This window comes from Eleutherodactylus coqui, chromosome 7, assembly GCF_035609145.1.
Source record: "Eleutherodactylus coqui strain aEleCoq1 chromosome 7, aEleCoq1.hap1, whole genome shotgun sequence".
Taxonomy (NCBI): Eukaryota; Metazoa; Chordata; class Amphibia; order Anura; family Eleutherodactylidae; genus Eleutherodactylus; species Eleutherodactylus coqui.
The window spans coordinates 179,263,497-179,284,722 of record NC_089843.1 but is presented as its reverse complement, the minus strand read 5'-3'; the positions used below and the strand labels follow the sequence as shown (position 1 = coordinate 179,284,722).

Below are 21,226 nucleotides of genomic sequence, written 5' to 3'. Positions count from 1 at the left end.
AACTTGCAACTATAAAGCTTAAGGCTGCTTTCATATTTGCGGCGGGGTTTCCATTTTCCTGCTCCAGTCGGAGAACAGCAAAGTGGAATCTCTTTGCTGAATGGGTCTGTCTTATGAAAGAATCGAACAGCACCAAACAGACCCCGTTGACTATAATGGGGTCTGTTTGATTTCAGCTTGGCTGGCCGGCACTTTACTGGAAGAGAAAGCACTGCATGCAACGCTTTTTATTTTGCCATTTTGTGCCGAATCTGCAACGGAAGGTTCCAGAGCAGATGCGAAAGCAGCTTACGTCATACAATCTCTTCAGGAGTTTATCATACACAAGACATTTCAAGAAGTCCTCCTCTCACCTATGATAACATTATCCCATGGGCTGGGTGGTGCCAGTGGAGTGGTCGGAGTGTTAGTCAGAATAGTAGTCCAATACCCATTAAAGCCTTTGGCCATCTGCACATGGTCGCTGACAAATTTGAGAACAGCCGTATTCCCTGTTGTGTTTAAGGTCTGCGGTAATTTATTGCCACAGAACTGACCTGCAATGCAAATAAAAAGATGTAAACTATTCATCTGCCATAGATTAGATTACTTAGCAGGACATATAGGATGTGATGCCATGTTGAGATATGCAGCATTTGCTGCAGGGGTTTACAAAAACTCATTCACAAGCGGCAAAAAACAGCAAGCAGCTTTAGGCCATTTTTCTGATTTTTAGATCAACAATATATTGCATATGTTGTACATTTGCTGTGAATGAGTAAAAGCAAATCTGGGACGGGGGTGGAGCTAAGTGCCGGTCTGCCACGCCTCCTGCCATTGATGGCTATGAACAAGGGTCAGGAGAGGGCATGCACTTAGCTCCGCCCACGTTTCGCCCCTTGCCATCGATGGGAGGAGGCAGGGTGGATCAGCGCTTAGCCCCGCCCCCTCCCATTGCAGAGACTGAGCGGGGAGGAGATGTAAGCCTGCACGGGGAAGGAGAGGAGAACAGAGGGAGGTCGTTTAGCAGCCAAGCTGCTAAAGCCAAGCTCCCTCCCAGCCAAGCTCCCTCCCACCTACGGCTGCTGCCATGGGCTCCCATAGGAGCCTATGCAGCGCCCCGACGTATTCCAGCCCAAACATAGTTACAGAACTGTTTTGGGCTCAACATAAAATGCTTGGCGCTATATTGGCTGGCAGGGCGTTTTTATGCCTGGCAAATACACCCATGTGATTTGATGCATTGGAATCCAATGCATCAGATCACGGCGCATAAAACGGCCGGCCGATATGCACTCGTGGGAAAGAAGCCTCAGGCCACTTACTTGGTCATATGAGGGCTCATTCACATGAACATAAACATGTGCATGTTTTTTACGCACCCAATATTTTCAGTAAGTTCATTCACAGCTGCATATTTTTCAAGCGTTTTTTGGCCATGTTAAAAAAAATGGTGCTTTGGTGCGTATAGCCCGTTGAAATCAATTGGTTTGCGTAAATATGTGGTAAATGCACAGGAAACCTGCATATTTGCTATGTACTTCCACAAAAAATCAATGGGATTTCTTGCATTTTTAAAAATGTGTGTAAATACAGAAATATGAAGAGTATTCACGGACCAAAATATGCAATACGCCTATGTGAGCAACCTCCTAGGGTCCTAATATATGAGGCGTCCTGTCAGGCACGACAGTTTGTCCCAGCAATGATCGTCCCTATGCTTTTGCACAGGAAGATTCATCACTAGTGAATGGAGGTGTACCGGGCCGGGATCGTTCCAGCCCACCCGTCTCTAATTACAGTAAACAAGCAGTTGTTTGTAGATGGACCACAAATTCAAACGCCTATTTACACGGGCCAATTGTCATGCATGCATGCAGAAACTGAACAACGAATGAGAAGCAAACATACAATATTGTCGCTCCGTGCCCTGTTGTGGTGGTTGGTTGTATATGGGACAACTATCACCCACATTCACTGCATCATCGTGTACGCAAATAAGTGAATTGTGACAATAACTGGCTGGTGTAAGTGGCCTTTTGTTGCAGAGGCTCTTGCCAATTACCGCTGGGCATTGTAACTGGCAGCCTTTGTGAGCAGCCCATTCACAAAATACAGGCAGCTTAAAAGAAAAAAGGGCTAAACTCTGCGTGGACACCATACTTACCAAGTTTTTTGGCCCCAGATTTGTCTCCATCAAAAACTTCCACAAAATCCTGACATCCTGTTATCAAGTTTGCAGCCTGCAGGCTGAAGCTTGTAAAGACAATGTGGATAGTCTTGCTGGGGTCAACTGTTATTTTCCATGTGCAAGCTGTGCTACTTGGATAAGTGGAATTTGGCCAGTTTGGTGACATAAACTCTCCTTGGTCAGCACTGAAATGACCTCCGCAAGTTGCAATGCCTGAAAAAATGCATGTGTATTGTAAGAAGTTCAATACAAGAAGTACAATTAACATTCATGTATGAATTACGATTTATAAGAATTAGAGATGAGCGAACGTACTCGGTAAGGCCAATTTCGCAATCGAGCACCGCGATTTTCGAGTACTTCACTACTCGGGTGAAAAGTACTCGGGTGCGCTGTGGGTGAGCGGGGGGTTGCAGCGGGGAGGGGGGGGGGGGAGAGGGAGAGAGAGAGGGCTCCCCCCTGTTCCCCGCTGCTACCCCCCACTCCCCTCTGCAACCCCCGCCCCACAGCGCCCCGAGTACTTTTCACCCGAGTAGTGAAGTACTTGAAAATCGCGGTGCTCGATTGCGAAATCGCCCTTACCGAGTACGTTTGCTCATTTCTAATAAGAATGTAGTTGAATAATTCAAAGAATGGTGTATTCTACTTTCGGCATTGATCGGGTCTGGCACTCTGCGCTTCTGCCTAGAACCTTGAATGCCTGCCGCGACCAAATAAATCAGTCAATGTACTCACCGGCAGAATAATGAAGGATGAGGCTATCTTATGTAGGTATTTATTGTCCTGTTACTTCCAAGTGAACTAATTAAGTGAATTCTTATGAATAAATCAGTATAAATATATAGTCAAACCACTAACTGGGTTTACTTAATTTCACACTAGGTGGCAGCAGATTCTCAATATCATATCCTAGCATAGCAGTTGGAGGATTTTTTGCTTTAAAGGTTATGGCACCATTGAACTCATTTTTATTGCATTTCATGTACTTTTACAAATAAGGAAGATGGAACAATACCTCTGCAGCGCCACCTACTGGATGGCAGCAATTCTGCAAATCAATGTTCGACCCTTTATAGGTCTTAACAAAAATTGGGAATTGAAAACCAAGCCAGAATACCATACACAGACTGCTGCTTCAGGGGGGTTTACCCTCCCGACTCACGTCATAGGTCTCTCACTAGCAAAGCCAGAATCCTACTGGACACAAACAGTTGTCTGTGTATGGATTTTGGCTTGGTTTTCAATTTCTAATCATTGTTAAGACCTGTATAAAGGGTTGAACATTGATTTGCAGGAATGCTGCCATCCAATAGGTGGCGTGCAGAGGTATTGTTCCATATCCCTTATTTGCATATTACCCAGAGGAGCATGCATGGCCTTATAAGTCTACCCACTCACCTTCTAGGTGCTCTCCTCAAGGAGAGTCAATACCCTTCCCGACTTTCACAAATACAAACCGCTCAATGCCATTCTGATATCCGCTTTATCTGTAGCCCCTCTCATCTGTCATCAAAGCTTATCTAAGCTTAAATCTAAAAAAAGTGTAAAAAGGCCCTTACACTTACTATAACAAACCCCCTGATGGCATATCTATAGAGGACCTATGCATAACTAAGAACTAACTGTTTGAAGACCATTGAGTATTTAGGTCAGTGTGAGAAAACCAAGATTGGCTTTGGCTTACAATATTAATGCATAATACTGCTGCATGAAAGTGGCCCTAAGTGTCACTGCTGCCCGCAGCATCCAGTAAGATTTCGGTTTTTCTAGGGTGGCTTTGAAAATGAAAGACCTGATTGGTTCCTTTGTGCACTACGGCTATTCAAGAGCAAACTCCCTTCAACTAATGTAGAGATTGACTTGTTCTCTGCACTAATCGTATGCAACCTATTTATACACTTGTAGTTGTCGGTGAAAGAGCATGCCATACGTCATGATAAATGTTAGGGTGGGACAGCACCCACACATGCTTCACCAATTCAGTTGTTTTCTTGTAACTGATGAGAAACCCACAAGTATAATTCAACTTACTCGGTATTGAAGCTGGATCTATAAAATCCCAAGTTGCTTTAAATCCGACATCCACCAACCTGTTGTTGGATCTGAAGTGCACAGATAACTTGTTGCTGAAGCTAACTAGATCAGCTGGCACAAAGTTTCCACAGTGGGCACCTAGAAAGGAAAGGATAAGCAGTAAAATTGTAGCACGTCCTATTCTGCTGCGATTCACAGATGATAGTAGGACATGCAATGTCCACTCTCCCACACATCAGGGTGCTGTCTGGTGCAAATCATACTCAACAATCTCCGGCTCAACTTGAACATGGCCATCCGAATACGGCATAAAACGTCATTCATAGTATTGTTTTCCTCCTTTGTGGTTGAGACGCCATTGTTAGGCTTATTAATGAAGTGATAGTAATGCAATTTTACAGTATTAACTTCATACCATGGTATCTCTAAAGATTGAATCAAAATCTAGATGTACTGCTATGCACACAAATGTATTGGATGATTGGATGTATAGCTATGCACAAACCGGTAAAGGTGTGGCAATAGGAGTCGCAGGGGTTGCAATTGCATCTGGGCCCCCTCCCCACCAACACCACTGGACTTCACTCACATGAACTTACAAATGAGACATTTGTGCTGCCTTCTTCCTATTAATGACTCCCATCCTTTACCAGAAGGAGACGGCTAATACCACTGGCCAACCACTACTGGTTACATAACCGGACAGGCAGTGTGAGTGTACCCCTGCTAGTTCTCAATCAGGAAGGCTGTGTGTTCTTAGTGCTCTACAGGATAGGTGATAAAATTATGATGGGGAAGGTTGAATGGAGCGGTGACTGAGCAATATTATTATTAGTCCACTATAAGAAAAACTAATTTAGTTGACTTACCTACAATCCCAAATTCATCCGATATAGCAACCCTGTCATTGGTGCAGGCATTACTTTCCTCAATAACAAAGCCGTCAAAATGCAAATGAATGACTTTATCAGCTGGGGCAACAATATTCCAAGTACAGTTGGCATCATTCTTGTATGTGGATGGGTACTGCATAGAATTAAAGTGCCCAGTTGGGTCAGTGAGGTCCCTGGCATTGCCACAGCCCGATGCTGGAGATTTAAAAATGTACAACTTACTCAGTTAACTTAACAGATTTACAAAATGAGTATTCACATGGGGAAATTAATCTTTGAAATAATAGAAGAATAACAGCAGTAAAAGACCACATGCTCCATCTAGTCTACCCTTATAATATTTTTTTCCCTCTTAGGATAAATACGAATGTGCTTATCCAAAATAGGCTTAAAGGGTCACTAACTTTTCAAACATTTCAACTTTCACCTCATTTAGCTAAAATTACGTTTTAGTGTTAAAAAATCTTTCCGAAGTGCTGTTTTCCTTCCCCATAGCTTGATGTCCACTATCAGCTAGCTCTTGATTGACTGGTGGGTGCATTAGGACTGAGCAGAGTCCTGCTCACTGAGCTGCATGCAGAGAGCAAAGAAGATGGGGAAGGAAAGATACTCACTGCTACAAGTTGAGCTAATGGTGAAATCTTCTGCTGTTTTGCCATACTCCAAAAATAAGGCTTAGCTACACTATAATGAAGAAAAAAAGCAATACTCACCTAGCAGGCATTGTCTGGGTCCCTCTCGCTGGTCTCTGGCAGGATTCCGTGCAGTCCTCAGCGCCGACAGTCATTGAATGGCTGTTATTGGTTCTTCGAGTGCTGGCTCTGATTAGCTGAACCGTGGTGCTCGAGAACCAATCAGAGCAATTGCTTGCTGGAGGCAGGGGTTTTCAAACCCCCATTACCAGCAAGCAATGCTCTGTCAGCACTGAGGACTGCATGGAAGCCTGCCGAGTAGCAGAGACCGCGAGAGGGGCCCAGATGGTGCCTGCTAGGTGAGTATAAGACACCCCTCGAAAATAAGACCCTGAGCCTCTTTTGGGGCAAAAATTAATATGACAGGGTCTTATTTTCAGGGAAACACGGTATATAGCATACATGCAATAAAATGGGGAACAAATCTGGATAGCTCTACGGTCATATAATGGCCTAAAAGAGGGTTGCTTATCATGTACACACTAAACGGCTTATTCTGAAAATTTGGTGTGGCCTGAATGTTCACCTGATGTGAGCCTAATCAAGCATTTATGAGATGTGCTGGAGAAGTCCATTCACATCCCAAATCCTGCACCTACAATTTCCATGGAGCTTCGGGTCCCTAACCAGACAAAATTGCTCAACATCCCTTCAGACATCTTCCATCCACTTGTGAAATCAATGCCATGTTCAGTTGCTGCACTAGAGATGGGGTCCTACACAATATTAGTTTCTGTCCCATGACTTTTGGCACATCAGTTTATGTCCTTCTATATTTAAATAAATATAGTATTTGACTATTAAAATAATACTTGTAAAAGTCCCCTGGTGCAAGCACCGAGTCGTGCCCGACTCCTAGGGTGGCGTCACATTGTGACGTTTTCTTGGCAGACTGTTTTTGCGAGGTGGTTTGCCATTGACTTCCCCAGTCATCTTTACACCCCAGCAAGCTGGGTTCTCATTTTACCAACCTCAGAAGGACGGAAGGCTGAGTCATCCTTGAGCCGGCTACCTGAACCATGCGGGGATTGAACCTGCAACTGTCAGGTTGTGAGTGAGAGCTTAGGACTGCATAGTGCTGCCCTAACAATCTGCACCCTACTTACATTATATCAAATAAGGCTTTATTCATTGGTAATGAAAATATGAAAATAATGTGGAGGCTTGAGAGCTATGCTGAACACCCTTTTACGAATAGATACCATCAAATCAAGATCGAGCCTTTTGACTTTAACCCTTTCCTATCCAATTTGTATCCTGGTTTTCCTAGGGGGCTTACTCTTTTTCTACCGTTATACAATGGTGCTATCTGCTGGCTAAAGCTAGTACTGCATGAGGTGACCTGTTGAATAGGCTCCGACAGCAGAGAGGCTGCCAATATACAGTAAGAGAACCCCGATGGATGTCTTGCAACATTGGAGCTGTACAGCCTTAAATCATAATGTCTTAAGACGTCAGTGGATTGGAAAGGGTTAATGGAGTAAGTCAAGGTTCTTGCATTTTTCAGCAAGAATAGCACTGCAAACTGCACTATTATGCCACCAAAAATACTAGAAAAGAGAGAGAAAACCCCGATGGAGACTCTGAGTGCTAGTATGAACAGGGCTGAATTTATTTTTGGATATAATATAAATATTGTAATAGTTTTGTAATTCTTGTGATATGACATTTGTTTTCCTTTCTCTAGACATCACTGAAGGTAAGAATTCCCTGGAGCTAGCTCTGCAATGTAACTCCTGCAGGTGAAGATATGCTACTTTGTCTCTAGAGAAGATCCTTTCATATTATGTAAAAAGCTGCTCAACCGACAAACAAGCTTCATCAACACAGGGACAAAAAACATTCAGCCACAGATGTGAAATACTTCCATGGATGCTGACGGGAAAAGACATTGTAGCAGAGAACACTGACTTGCCTCTTCTAATTGAATCTGTCAGGCTAGTGCTATTTATATCATATGTGCGCACTAGGGAAGAAGCCTGCTCCCATATGATTCATGCAGCAGAGACCCAAAGCAATGTTTCATATGCAAAAGTTAAGACTTTGTGGTAATAACTCCCAAATGGGATTTCGAACTTTACAAAGCATGATTCCAAACCGCTCCCCACAAAAACAAGATTTCTGTGAAATGTAAAAGGTAGAAGAATTTAACACGCCATGTTTGAGTTGTTCATTTTTGTTTTTTTTATCTGTACTTTCAAAAAAAAAACAACAACATAACTTTTTCATTTATACATCCACATAGCCAAATGAGAGCTTGTGCTTTGTGTGACAAGTTGTATTTTTCAATAGTACCATATAATGTATTGAAAATCTTTAAAAAATTCTAAGTGGGGTGAAATGGGAAAAAAGCCACAATTACACTATCTTTGGTTTGCGTGAGGTGTTTTCTTTGTTTTTACAGCATTCACAAAGCTGTAAAATTGCATGTTAACTTTATTCTGTGGTTCAGTATGAGACCAAATTTTTAAACAGATGTAGCAAAATGTAATCCGACTCTGATAAATTGATGCAACAAGTTATCGTAACACAAGAAAAGTAATTGAAAAGCTATTGAAAAGGCAAAAAAAATTTCTGTCACACTTTATATATTGCATTAAATGCCAAGTTAAACTTTGCTATATCTGCAGTTTTTTACATAAAACATTTTGCTTTTTGTTTTCATATTCTGATATTCAGAACTATATTATTTTGATAACTATATTATATTCATAACTATATTATTTTTCTTCTAACAGGACATGTTGGGCAAGTTGTTCTTTCTCTTGATATCATTTTGGGGTACATAAGACCCTATGAATTTTTTTTATGGGCAAAGGTGGGTGTTAGACTGTTTAATATTTTTTGAAAATATAAAAAAAAACAACTAACTTATTTTAACTTTTTTGATCATTCCTATAATACTTTGCAATCTTCAGTATTGCAGTATAGGGTACATTTTTGATAGACTGAAATCTATGGCAGGACTGGGAGCCTCCACTAGGCTCCAGGCTGTAGTGGCAACCAAATGGCATCCTATCATCTTGTTGGGGAAGGGGAGCGATCAGTGGACAGAGAGAGTCCTCATTCTCTGTCCAGCCACTGAAACTAAATGGTTAAATTGATAGGATCAGAATAATCTCTAATACTAGCCACTGCAAATGGGTTTTGACTGTTTTACAGATCGCACCCGCTGCCTGATTTTTAGAGTTTCATATCAAAGTCAAATTCTTCTGCATAGATACCAAATGTATCATATGATACCATATGTTTGCTCATTTATCATCTGGTCCCTGGGATGTTTACATGGGGCAATCATTGGGAACAGATGATTGTTTGAACATCTATTCAGCCAATCACTGGGCCTTGTAACAGCCTTTTGTCCACTCATGTTGAATGTAGTCAAGAACCCCATTGGAGTATTTGTTTCATCATTGGAAGACTGATTAATAGATGGCAGGGCCTAATAGGTTTCCATACATAGCCAACCTGGAGGCCATTGTTGGGCCACTTGTTGCCACAGCAACTCATCAGCACCTCATAATTGCATTGTAAGGACTGATGGGGTGACAGAGGGAGTCCAATCCTTAGATGCTGTCATGGCTATTGTAGAATATATGTGACACAGATACATTACACAGGATGGGTTTCCCAGCTACAGTTGTGATGCATGTAGCCACAGCATGGAACATATAGGTGATATATTGCAGAGGTTGGGAGTGAGACAATTTTTATATGTAGTAGTTCTCAGCTGTTTGGGATGCCGCATGGATGAAAGGAGTTTTATTAATTAATGTACATTTACTAATAAAAGTTAGACAGTACCAGCTAAGACAGACAGTCTTAAAATGTGCCAGTTCATCACAGAAACTCATGCTAGTCTGAAACAGTCCTGTCTAAGTTTATACCACCTATTAGTAGGCTTAGATTATGCCAAAAATTGCACCAAAATTTTGGAATAATTTTTTAGCAATTTTGCCCACACTCCCTTTTCAAAAAGCTTCTCCCTTTTTTGGGCGAGTCCAAGAAAGTGTCTGAAAGTGTCTAAAAACTCATAGCAAATGTGGCGTAAAGCATGTAAGACGATTTTTTGGCACAATTTGTGCTGGGAAACTCACATTTTGAATAGTAAATCTGCCCCATTAAATTTAAAAGTTTTCCCATTCTTAAAGAATTTGAGAACTAACTAAAATATAACCTTTAAGAGCCGTGTCAGACATCATATAAGACAACAGAGGACTAACTATGATTCCTAAGTTCAAAGCATCAGAAAAATGATATAAATGAGCACCTACTGTAAATATCGTATATATTCTTTTTGATGATTGTATCTATCCAATCAAGGTGAGCAGATGTACGGGTGAAAACACTGGGCTTTTTATTCATAATACAGCCAATGGGTCCAAAACTGGTGATACCATGAACTTCCCAGATTGAGCTCTGAGTAGTAGAGGGGCAAACGAATGGTCCTCCTGAATCTCCCTGGAGCATTGGAAAGAGAGAGTCAAATACATTATTTTAATATATTCTAATTGTGAAACAGACAAAACACGATATACAAATGATCTATTAAGTTTTTTTTATATAGCCAAGAGTATATAGCACCAGTGGCCTAATGGGTAAGGCACTGGGCTCCTAAACTAGGGATTGTGGGTTTGAGTCCCATCTGAGGTGTTTGTGATGGAGAACTTGATAAAAGAGTTCAAAAGGGGCCTGGATGTCTTTATTGAGTGTTACGAGTTAATTAGTGACATGTTATAGTCACTAATTATTTCAGAAGGATCACCAGATTGAAGTCGGGAATGTTTTTCCCTTAAATGGGGAAAATTGGTTTCTACCTCATTGGTTTTTTTTTGCCTTCCTCTGGATCAACATTGGGGGTAATAGGCTGAACAAGTATGTTTTGACCTAACATACTATGTTATGTTATAATCTATATATAATATAATATATTCTCTTAGAAGTATTAACTTAAATGTTGCGTACTTTTTTACCATCCTGTTGAAAATTTTTTCAGGAAATTTTAATTAGCTGTAAATTACATAAGTAATGGGACCTGGATGAGAAATGTCTGGGCTCCTGTATAGTAAGTGGTCAGGGCCCCTTCCCATATCTACCAGCTACCACACTGAATAAATGAGAGATAAATACTAACCTGACACACAGACTTTAACTGTTCTGGAAGAACATAGCCAGCACAGATCATTGACTGCTTTATTTGGAACCACCAATATTGAGGTGTTTTGCAGACTTCATATGCAATAACAGGTAGCGCCACCTGATTTAATCCTTCAGCCACTTTTGGTGCCAATGAATTTCCTACATGAATTGATATTACAGAATTCTTACATATATATCCTCATTTACCGACCATTTTATTTATTTGCTCTACTGTAGAACAGTATTTTAACACATGGAATGAATAATATATAATGATATATACTCATTATTCTTGATACTTTGGTAATATTACCTGTCTCATCTCCCCATCCAGTTGCATGACAGCGGTAATGTTCAACTAAAACCTGATCGCGTGGCGGCAGACAAGCAAAATCGATATAGTCATTGGCCACCACTTCTCCATCTAGCCTTACCAAAGCAATGTCAAACTCTAGCGCTGGTATTTCTGGATAGACAAAACCTTCATGACGGTAGATACCAAGAACTTTGTAGCACTTTTCTGTGGGTTCAACCAGAGTTAAGTTGTGTTTCCCAACACACATTTGCCAGCGATGCAATTCATCTGCATAACTTAAAATATTAAAAAGATTAAATAGTGCAAACTATTGAATAGAGAATCTCAAATGTAATGAAAATGTTAAATAGCTAGACAAGTAAATCAAAAATAAACTGAAGACATCAAGGAATACATATATTACCCTTCTAAGAAGAGTTCAATAAAGTTGTCCATTAAAGGGGTTTTCCAGGCATTGACGACATATACAGAGGTCAGAGCGGAAACCACTGCTTCGACCCCTGCGTAGGTGTGGGCACTCATAATTGCAGGCACAGCTTTCATTGAAATCAATAGGACCCCAGCCTGCAATTTCAAACACAGCTCCCATTGATTTCAATAAGACCTGCCTCTGCAATTACAAGCTCTGGCCACTACACAGAGGTCAGAGCAGCGGTTTCCGGTCCCACCCTGGTGTATTTAACCTATCAAAATAGTGCAATACGCTGCACTATTTCATCCTGGATTTTGTACCAGATCTGTGTCAGAGAGCTTCTCACACGGATGTGAACATAATCTAGTCTTATAGTTTAAGTACGATAAAGTTGAAGGTTCTAGCCTATAGAAAAAATCCAAGAACATTTAGATACATAAAGTTAATAAAGAGGTGCTCCGGGAGATTTTACATAAAGCCAAAATGACAGTAAATAAAATTTAAAAAATTCTTCTTTATACATTACAAATTTTTGACAGCGTGGCTTTAATGCTGAAACATTTAGGCTGCCTGTCCACAGGCGTATTTTCATTGCGTTCCCCGCGGGGAACGCAGTGAAACCCTTTCCATAGCATTGCTATGGAAAGCGCAGCCCCCCTGTCCACGAGCGGAGAACCACAGCGATTCTCCACTTGTGGCCAGCAAATTGTAGCATGTCGCACTTTGCCGCGATTCTCCGTGGTAAGCCTATCTGTCAGATAGGCTTAGTGCGGAGAACCGTCAGCTAGCTCCTACTCCCCAGCAGCGGAAGATCTCCGCCGTGGGATATTGCTATGCCCATGGACGGCAGCCTTATAGTCTGTCTCATGAAGAGAATGCTGCCGTTGGCGGCACTGTGGGTATCAATATGCCATTTATGGTCGGGGGACTAGCCATCTGTGACAAACGTCAGCCATCTGTGACAAACGTCAGTTGGCTGTCCACTTACTTCAGGAAAGACAGACTATAGCACCAAAATAAGCAAATGAGACAGGAGTTTAATGCCCGCATGGTGTCTAAGACATTTACTACTGTCAATTCAGTGGTCAATGCTTAGCAGCAAAACAATCACCTAAGGATTGTTAGGTTGTGCAGCTGGGACATGTGGCTCTACAGGTTTCCATAAGCACACCTTCACAGCTGAGGGTTAATTGAGCTGGCAGAGTGTGGTATTCACCAGCCAATCCCCCTGGTCTGCACATAAATACCAGCTTCTCTTGTGAGAGAATGCTAGTGATTTGAAGTGTCTAGTTTGAAGTGTCTCTCTTACTTTCCCTGAAGATGGTCTGGACACCTGTATTATATGCAGACCCCCTCTCCCCTTTCCAGGTGCAGCCTCCAGACATCTGATTTCTTATGTGTGTGTTAGATGGGTTATGCCTGACACTGTTCCCGGTATGTCCAACTCTTTCCTATTGGTGTGAGGACACTTGCGCTAGCAACGTGTTATCTGAATGCATGGGAGCTCTGAGTGGGATTTCTGTGTTGGGTTTCTCTGTCACCCAAGGGTTTTGCTTTTATGCATAATGTGTGATGCGTGTCTGTGCAGGTGGCTGGACATGTGTGTGAACAATGATGTATTAATTGGGTCTGTGGAGGTGCCAGGCAAGGTGTATGAACAGTCCTGTTCTATCTTGCGTGCAAGTCCCTGGGGTATTTGTGTGAACAGCGACATGTTCAGTGTCTGTAAGTTTCCAGACATCAGGTGTCAACAGTCCTGTTCTGTGAGTTGGTATGAGCTGCGCCCTGTCCTGCTGTGGATCGTTTGCCATCCAGGGGTAGGTAGTTCCCTAGGTTCCAGCACAGGGACGTCCTTATCAGGAAGATCGCCCTGCTTACAGGCAGGTTTTCATGTGGTGTTTATCTCCTTAGAGTAGGGATATATTATGCCTGCCCATGAGTTCAGTATGCAGTCCTACGTTTGGTGTTCAGTGTGCATTGTGTGTGTGCTTCTGGCGTTTGTGTGAACGCCACCTTGCATCTATGCTGAGGCTTTGTACCCTGGCAGTGCGCGTAACAAGAACAAGAATATTGGTGTAATTGACAGTTTTTAATAAATAAATTTACTTTTCAGGAAACACTAGAATTATCTTTAAAAATGATCTTGAAAGCAAGTTTATATGAAATGAATGATAACCTTACTTAATAAAGCAATGGGCTGCAGTAAGGACCCAATGCTTGTGAATCAGAGTGCCTCCGCATGTGTGAAAGAAAATGGTTTCATTCCGAGAACTTGGCCAAACCTGAAAATGCAAAGCATAGAAGTAGGGAATCAAATATATTCTGGAAAAGGGTCTCTACATAAGTAAGAAGAAGGCAGAAGCAGAAAAGGGCTAAAATGCACAAAATCTATTGAGATAAGAATAAAAAGGCTATTCTATCAGGAACAGGATAATTTCATCTGAGCCCGTGAGTAGTGAAATGGGTGCAACTGGGGTTTTTTGATAGTCTTTTTCCTTATTATTCTTGAACTATCAGGTTTTGGAAACACTTGAAGAGTTTGGATTCCAAGAGAAAAAAACATGTGTAAGACTTCTTCCAGTTGCAACTCACCTCAGCACACTATTCCTATTCTGCCGCTACCCCCCTTTAGTGCCCCTTCATAGTAGTAGCGCCCCCTCTGTGGCAAAGTAAAAATACCCACTCTGTGCACCCACAAAGTAATAGTGCCCCCTCTGACTCAGCTCTGCACACTATTTCTAGCTTAAAGGGGTGGTCTCGCGAAACCAAGTGGGGTTATACACTTCCGTATGGCCATATTAATGCACTTTGTAATGTACATCGTGCATTAAATATGAGCCATACAGAAGTTATTCCACTTACCTGCTCCGTTGCTAGCGTCCTCGTCTCCATGGTTCCGTCTAAATTTGCTGGCAGCTTGCTTTTTTAGACGCGCTTGCGCAGTCCGGTCTTCTGCTCAGCGCGAGCCGCTTCAGTGTGTTAGACGCTACAGCTCTTCTGCGCATGCGCAGACGAGCTGTAACCTCTCGGGAGCGCGCTGGAGCAGAAAGGTGCAGAAAGTTCAGCAGCCCAGCCGAGCGGAGACGAGAAGCCCAGCCGAGAAGCCGCCCATGTAAGTCGCCTGTCCCCGGAGCCCACCGCCTGCCCCCGAGCCCGCCGCCGTGCTGCCGGAGCCCACCGCCTGCCCCCGGAGCTCACCGCCTGCCCCCGGAGCTCACCGCCTGCCCCCGGATCCCACCGCCTGCCCCCGAGCCCGCCGCCGTGCTGCCGGAGCCCACCGCCTGCCCCCGGAGCTCACCGCCTGCCCCCGGAGCCCACCGCCTGCCCCCGAGCCCGCCGCCGTGCTGCCGGAGCCCACCGCCTGCCCCCGGAGCTCACCGCCTGCCCCCGGAGCTCACCGCCTGCCCCCGGAGCCCACCGCCTGCCTGCCCCCGGATCCCACCGCCTGCCTGCCCCCGGATCCCACCGCCTGCCTGCCCCCGGAGCTCACCGCCTGCCTGCCCCCGGAGCTCACCGCCTGCCCCCGGATCCCACCGCCTGCCCCCGAGCCCGCCGCCGTGCTGCCCGAGCCTCCCGATGCTGCCCGAGCCTCCCGCCGCCGTGCCCCCGATGCTGCCCCCGATGCTGCCCGAGCCTCCCGCCGCCGTGCCCCCGATGCTGCCCGAGCCTCCCGCCGCCGGGACACACACACAGACAGACACACACACACAGACAGACATATATATAGACAGACACACAGACAGACAGACACATATATATATATATATATATATATATATATATATATATACACTACCGTTCAAAAGTTTGGGGTCACATTGAAATGTCCTTATTTTTGAAGGAAAAGCACTGTACTTTTCAATGAAGATAACTTTAAACTAGTCCTAACTTTAAACAAATGCACTCTATACATTGCTAATGTGGTAAATGACTATTCTAGCTGCAAATGTCTGTTTTTTTGTGCAATATCTACAAAGGTGTATAGAGGCCCATTTCTAGCAACTATCACTCCAGTGTTCTAATGGTACAATGTGTTTGCTCATTGGCTCAGAAGGCTAATTGATGATTAGAAAACCCTTGTGCAATCATGTTCACACATCTGAAAACAGTCTAGCTCATTACAGAAGCTACAAAACTGACCTTCCTGTGAGCAGATTGAGTTTCTGGAGCATCACATTTGTGGGGTCAATTAAACGCTCAAAATGGCCAGAAAAAGAGAACTTTCATCTGAAACTCGACAGTCTATTCTTGTTCTTAGAAATGAAGGCTATTCCATGCGAGAAATTGCTAAGAAATTGAAGATTTCCTACAACGGTGTGTACTACTCCCTTCAGAGGACAGCACAAACAGGCTCTAACCAGAGTAGAAAAAGAAGTGGGAGGCCGCGTTGCACAACTAAGCAAGAGGATAAGCACATTAGAGTCTCTAGTTTGAGAAACAGACGCCTCACAGGTACCCAACTGGCATCTTCATTAAATAGTACCCGCAAAACACCAGTGTCAACATCTACAGTGAAGAGGCGGCTGCGAGATTTTGGGCTTCAGGGCAGAGTGGCAAAGAAAAAGCCATATCTGAGACTGGCCAATAAAAGAAAAAGATTAAGATGGGCAAAAGAACACAGACATTGGACAGAGGAAGACTGGAAAAAAGTGTTGTGGACGGATGAATCCAAGTTTGAGGTGTTTGGATCACAAAGAAGAACGTTTGTGAGACGCAGAACAAATGAAAAGATGCTGGAAGAATGCCTGACGCCATCTGTTAAGCATGGTGGAGGTAATGTGATGGTCTGGGGTTGCTTTGGTGCTGGTAAGGTGGGAGATTTGTACAGGGTAAAAGGGATTCTGAATAAGGAAGGCTATCACTCCATTTTGCAACGCCATGCCATACCCAGTGGACAGCGCTTGATTGGCACCAATTTCATCCTACAACAGGACAATGACCCTAAACACACCTCCAAATTGTGCAAGAACTATTTACAGCAGAAGCAGGCAGCTGGTATTCTATGGGTAATGGAGTGGCCAGCGCAGTCACCAGATCTGAACCCCATTGAGCTGTTGTGGGAGCAGCTTGACCTTATGGTACGCCAGAAGTGCCCATCCAACCAATCCAACTTGTGGGAGATGCTTCTAGAAGCGTGGGGTGCAATTTCTCAAGCTTACCTCAACAAATTAACAGCTAGAATGTCAAAGGTGTGCAATGCTGTAATTGCTGCAAAAGGAGGATTCTTTGACGAAAGCAAAGTTTGATGTAAAAACAATGTTATTTCAAATACAAATCATTATTTCTAACCTTGTCAATGTCTTGACTCTATTTTCTATTCATTTCACAACGCATGGTGGTGAATAAGTGTGACTTTTCATGGAAAACACAAAATTGTTTGGGTGACCCCAAACTTTTGAACGGTAGTGTATATATATATATATATATACATATACATATATACACACAGACAGACATATATATATATATATATATATATATACACAGACAGATATATATATATATATACACAGACAGACAGATATAGATATATATATATATATACAGACAGATAGAGATATATATATATATATATATATATACACAGACAGATAGAGATATATATATATATATATACACAGACAGATAGAGATATATATATATATATATATATACACAGACAGACAGATATATATATATATATATATATATACACAGACAGACACACACACAGACATATATATATATATATATATATATATACACACAGACAGACACACACACACACATATATATATATATATATACACAGACAGACACACACACACACATATATATATATACACAGACAGACACACATATATATATATATATATATATATATATATATATACACAGACATATACAAACACGTGTGGGTATATATATATATGTGTGTGTATATATAATGTGTGTGTATATATACACTCACGAATACGCGTATGCGTATACTCGTACACACGTATACTATATATATATCTCTCTATATATCTATATCTATATATAGATATATAGAGATATATATATAAAAGATGTGTACACGCATATATACACACACACATTATATATATATATATATATATATATATATATATATACACATACACATATATACACACGCATATAAAAAAACACGTGTGGGTATGTGTGTGTATATATATATATATGTGTGTGTGTATATACACTCACGAATACGCGTATGCGTATACTCATACACATATATACTATATATATCTATCTATATATATAGATATATATATATAAAATGTGTACACGCATATATACACACACATATATATTTAGGTGAAAAAACTATTTCATCTAAAACAGTGGAAAGTGAATTGCAGGGAGGCATTACAGTACCTTCTGCTGAGAATTCAGCATTGGACAGCTCCCTGCTATTACGAAGCCTGGGTTACTTGTGCAGGGGGAAAGGATCAGCACTGGACAGCTCCCTGCTAATACGAAGCGTGACCGGCGTCTCGGGAGCGAGTACGTCGGGCTGAAGCAAGCGCAGGGAGAAGAAGCGGCGGCCATCTTTGGGAAACTTTTTATAAGTTCATGAAACGCCAGAACTGTAAGTAGGAACCGGCTTTAAAAGCCATTTACATTGGTACTTAGTAATGTATGCTGAAGAAGGGGGACTGGGCAAAAAAAATATTTCACTGCTGCCTCGAGACATCTCCTTTAACACTACTCTCTCCCTCATAGTATTAGTGCTCCCTTTATGGCCCCACAAAGTAATAGTGCCCTCTATGTAGCCCCAAAAAGTAACAGTAGCCTTCTGTGGCCCCACAAAATAATAGTGGCCCTGTTGACTCACCACTGCACACTACTCCTATCCTGCCACTACCCCCTCTTAGTGTCCCACATTGTATTAGTGCCCCCTCCAAAGTAATAATGAAGTGAGATGAAAGCACTTCAGAGCGAAGGCCTGAATCCAAAGCACTTGCGTCAGCGGCATGTTCATATTCTCAGTACTGCTTCTGGTAAAACCATGGACACAAGTATGATTATACCCTGCTCCATCACCCCTACCTAGCACAGTCAGCGGTTGTCCATTAGCAAAATTACTGATAGACTCCCTTTAAAAGTGTGCTGCCGCTCAGTATCAGATAATTGGCTACAACTGTAATTGCTTCGTGACAGCAAGTAATAATGAAGGAAGAGCTTCAAACACTTGCTGGCTCAGTGAGACATTGTTATGATGCTGTTTTAAAAAGTAAAGGCTAACCCTATACTATGCATATGCCATAAATGACTAAGGTTGGAATACTCCATTAAGGGGTTAAACAGTTATGGCAATTGGTGTATTAGCTGTGTCAACCAAAAAACAACAAACAGAATACAACAATATAATAAATATCTCTGCACTGGCATTTTGTGATTGTTTAGCAATAATACATGACATTATGTAGATTACATATACTTTCTCTCAGTCATAACAGAACATAATGTATGATGTACACAGTGCAGTAAACTGAGTGATTATATTACCTGTCATAAACTTTTAAAAGTAGCTTTATCATCATGTCTTCAAAGGCTGAAAGCAGTTATACTTCTGCTACAGCTTATTAATACAAATACATCACAAGTAAGGCAAATAGACCTGCTTTGTACTCATACATATTGGTTACAAATGAACTGAGCCTTGTTTTCCTTCAATTTCTCTCTCATCACAATAACTCTTAGAAGCGATCACAGTATTTATCACTAACTAGCTTCTTTTGATCATGCCTGAAAAATATCATCAATTTGGATGGTATACTGAAACTAATAAAATGTAAAGGCTTTGTTCACATGGGACTGATACACTATGGAATGTCCGCTGCGAAGTTTCATAGAATCATAGAATGGTAGAGTTAGAATGGATCTCCAGGGTCACCAGGTCCAACCCCCTGCTCAGTGCAGGATTCACTAAATCATCCCAGACAGATGTCTGTCCAGCCTTTGTTTGAACAGTTCTATTGAAGGAGAACTCACCACCTCCCGTGGTAACTTGTTCCACTCATTGATCACCCTCACTGTCTAATATCTAATCTGTGTCTCCTCCCTTTCAGTTTCATCCCATTGCTTCTAGTCTTTCCTTGTACAAATGAGAATAGGGCTGATCCCTCTGCACTGTGAAAGTCCTTCAGATATTTGTAGACAGCTATTTCTGGCATACAATCCACAGCATTTTGAAATCCCAGCTAAAAAATTACGCAGCGGACATTCCGCAGTGTATCCATCATGTGTGAACATAACCTAAAAGTGATTTTCCCCTTTCAGCCCTAACACTTATATAGATTAATGCTTGCTAATCCTTCCTGGGGTTATGCAGAGAATATGAGTCTTATCAGGGTCACACACTTGTATACTATTTTCATGCTCTGTATCCTACCTGCATGGACACTTGCCATGGCCAGGTGTGAGGTACTGCGGGTTCTCCGTTGACAATTCTAGATTGAATTTGGGGAGGAAATATGGGCTGTCCACACTTATTTGGCCATTCTGAAAAAATAAAATAAAAAACAAAGAGAAAGGGTTATTTTGGGGTCTATACAATTGATGACCTATCATAGAGGGGCTGTACCAGAATTAACTTTTATCACCTATCCACTGGATAGATGATAAAGTCTGATCAATGGAGGTCACCTCTTCTCATCACTTCATCACTGTGGCTCACTGCACCCACCTACAGTGACGTCAGATTGTATGGAGTGGTAGTCGTGCATGCGCAGTCACTGCTTAATTTATTTTATTTGACATTGCCTCAGATCTCTGCCTATTCACGGACTCAACGCACCGTGCGTGTGTAAAGTACATCGAGTAAAGCCGTACTAAATGTGGTACACCACTTGCGTCACATAACTTCTCTATGCGCCTAGCACCTCTGTGAAGTGCCCTGCCATTCTGGTACATGGCTATCATTAACTCTTGCATAAACTTAACCCATGACAACTTGTCAAATTCATCCATCATAGTCCACAAAGTGTGCACACACCGGTCTCACGTGTCTGGCATCTTGATACCAGTTGACGTCGTCCTCTTCCAGGACCAAGTCCCATTTGGGAAGGGAGCCTCCCTCTCCTTCCATACAATGTGTGTCTTTTGGCCTTGTTCATCAGGCCCTCTTTTACGTCCGGTGGTTTAGTGCCCTGCCATGCCTAAATACCGGTCTCTGCTCAACTCTATGACCGCAGCCTGGGGACAGCACATTGGACACTACACTTACTGGTCGCTGCCATGTCCTCTTTCTGTGGCTTCTGTCTACACTCTCACAATCTGTAACTGCTGCTCACAGGTTCTCTGCTGCATCTCTTTGCAGCACACACATTGCTCTCTGTCCTGTGCAGCCCCTTCTTCCCTTATGCCACAGCTGCAAAAGCTTTTATACTGTCCTTTAGGCCTGCTAACTACCTTGCAGTACCTGGCACTGGGGCAGGCTTAGCTCTGCATTATGTCCTATGGAGCAGGCTGATCTTTTGGCCTTTGATGTTTTAGCCACGTCACTGCCTGCATCATCATAGGGGCAGAACACCTCTCTGTAGCCTCATGCACAACCCAACA

At 42.4% G+C, this 21,226-nt stretch overlaps 1 pseudogene; it reads right to left on the bottom strand.

The window, feature by feature from the left end:
• Positions 1–333: 333 nt before the first annotated feature.
• The window catches only part of LOC136573558 (cubilin-like), a 57,560-nt pseudogene continuing 36,667 nt past the window's right edge, over positions 334–21,226 (bottom strand).